Raw genomic sequence first — 2369 nt, 5'->3', positions numbered from 1 at the left:
CGGGAAAGCCGTTACCGTACATCAAATGAGGTTTGTTTTTTTTTTCTCTTTTTCTTGCTCGTCGTTTCCTCTTCTTTTTTGAATTCGGGTTAAGGACCCGTGGCGAGGTGATGCAGTTCTGATACGAACTATAAATCGATGCTCCGCTTCCTTCTACGAGTCTCTCGGGCTGCCTCCGCTGGAGCGTTCAGCAGCAAGGCTTGATGCTTTGAATACTTTCCGCTCAAGAAAAAAAAAAAAAACAACCAAAAAAACCGAATCATTCAGCCAAAAACAGGAAACACATGGCCCGGGGCATCGTCTCCGATTTGAGTACACATGTTCTTATAATGAGCCCGGCAGCGGGTAGCAACTCGGGTGCAGCAGAGGCTCCATGAACCGAGGCATGGGCTGCGGCGTCTGTCTCTGGCTCCTCATCTCTCTTGGCCGTGTTTGGGGTACGTACGGGTTTTTTTTCGTCTCCGTGAAATACTCGGTTCGGATCATTCGGGGATTTCGGTCGCCTATTAAGACCTTTAGAAATGGCGAGCTGTGTGGCGGGTGGACGGGCGGATCGAATATAAATATTCATACAGAAGATAAATGGCTCGCAGCTCCGAGCTGGATGCGTGGGGCATCCCTAATATGCTCCTACTAGTCAGGCCGAAGGAGGAGAGAATAAAAGATGATGAATGAACAAAGACGGTGATGGGCAAAGCGTAGCTGCGATAGTGAAGCACTCTACCGTGTGTTTTAATGGGGTATTAAGAGCACCGAGCGAATAATTTAGTACCAGATGTGAATTGGGGGACTTGAGATGAAGGTCCTTGGTGGATCGTCTCGCTGTCTCTGATGTTGAGTGTCCGGGATCAAAAGGCGCCGGTGGGCTGGGAGATGGTACCCAAGCAATAAGATGCGTATAAGGTGAGTGGAAAAGGACTGGCAGGGGGGCAATGCCCGTTTTCTGGGTGCCCAGAGAGCCCTGGCCAGCTGTGGATGGTGTCCCAGGAACGACGGTGTCCTGGTCGAGTCGAAATCCCCTCCCAGATCAGCTGGTTGGGGAGCGAGGGCCACTTGGCCACCCCCCCAGACCTCCCGGGCGCTCTCCTCCCAGCCCCTCAGCGGTTACGGGAGGATGCTGCAAAACGGGTTTCGGTGGCACTGAGCCCACATAAAAGCTCTTGAGTGAATCAGGGCAGGGCAAAGGGAGCTGCCGCTGACCCTGACCCCGACCCCCTTCTCGGTGCCAGCCTGACGTCCCTTCCCCTTCCCTGGGGATGCTCTGTGTCCCCGCAGCCCCACGAGCCCTCTGCCACTGCGTAATTACCGGCTATAAAACGAAAGGCTGGGCCAGGAAACCAGGGGACCTTGGCAGAGCTGGGGTTTCTCTCTCTCTCGTTACTAGAATACCTGCCTTTAAAACCCCCCTGGGGTTTTCTGCCTAGCCAACACGCTGAAAGTCCCACCAGCCCAATACCTGATGTCAGGGTTGCTCCGGACCCAGCAGCGAGCCGGTGCGGATCGCTCGCCTTCCTCCGGGATGGTTTCCATCTGGTTTTCAGCACGGATGGTTTCAGACCTCTTTACATCCCTTCTCCTCCAGCCTTGCTCCAGCCGAGTCATCTTCCCCGCAAAGGAGAGATGCTCCGTACCGGGGCAGAGGGGTTTTCTAACATGATGTAAAAAGGACTTCTCCATTTGGTCGTTACTGAGGAACCGAACCGCTGCGTGTCAAAAGTACGTGTTGCTGACAAAATACAGCATCCGCCTCTGTGCCGGGCTTTACAGTAAATAGATCAGAAAAAAAATAAATGGATGAGGCAGCGGGTCGGCCGGACCGTAGGGTTTCTGCAGGCTGATGGCCGTGACCACATGGCTGCTTCGATGCTGGGGAGATGCGGTCCCCAGGGACGGCTCAGAAACTGCCGTGTTTTGGGGCCGTGGAAGGGGGGAAAAGTAAGTGATGGTGGTGGGGAGTGGGGAGAGCATCTGCTCTGTGGTTTTTACTGGACCCATATGTGCCGCGGGAGAGGCGGGTACCGGGCTTATTTGGGCCTCTTGGGGAGTCGCTGCCTCGCTTCGCTTTTCCCCTCTGAGGTGAAGCTTCACCCCGATGGAAAGAAGTGGGTAGGAAATGTGGGGGGGACACGGTGGGGTCCCTTCCCACCTTCCCGTCACCGGCAGCTGGCAGCAGCGGTGAGCTGGCACCTTTTCCCCACGCCGTTTCCTACAAAAACAAACTTGTTTGCACCGGGGCTGGGGGCAAATATGAATCATTGCCTCGCAGCAAAAGGTAGGAAAGAGTTGGGGGGAGAAGATCCTCCCGCACGCTTTCCAGGAAATCCGAGCGGTTGAGATGCTTCGGGACGCGTGGGAGCTGCTTGCACCCC

The 2369-nt window shown here is 55.1% G+C and overlaps 1 protein-coding gene across 1 annotated transcript in view; it reads left to right on the top strand.

The window, feature by feature from the left end:
• Positions 1 to 2369, top strand: part of LOC104161638 (signaling lymphocytic activation molecule-like) — a gene marked incomplete at its 3' end in the record, with an annotated part of 7628 nt that overhangs the window by 956 nt on the left and 4303 nt on the right. The window lies entirely within an intron of this gene.

This window comes from Cariama cristata, unplaced genomic scaffold, assembly GCF_000690535.1.
Source record: "Cariama cristata isolate BGI_N322 unplaced genomic scaffold, ASM69053v1 scaffold31675, whole genome shotgun sequence".
Taxonomy (NCBI): Eukaryota; Metazoa; Chordata; class Aves; order Cariamiformes; family Cariamidae; genus Cariama; species Cariama cristata.
Note: the sequence above shows the minus strand (reverse complement) of the source record. Positions and strands in the feature narration are given on the sequence as shown.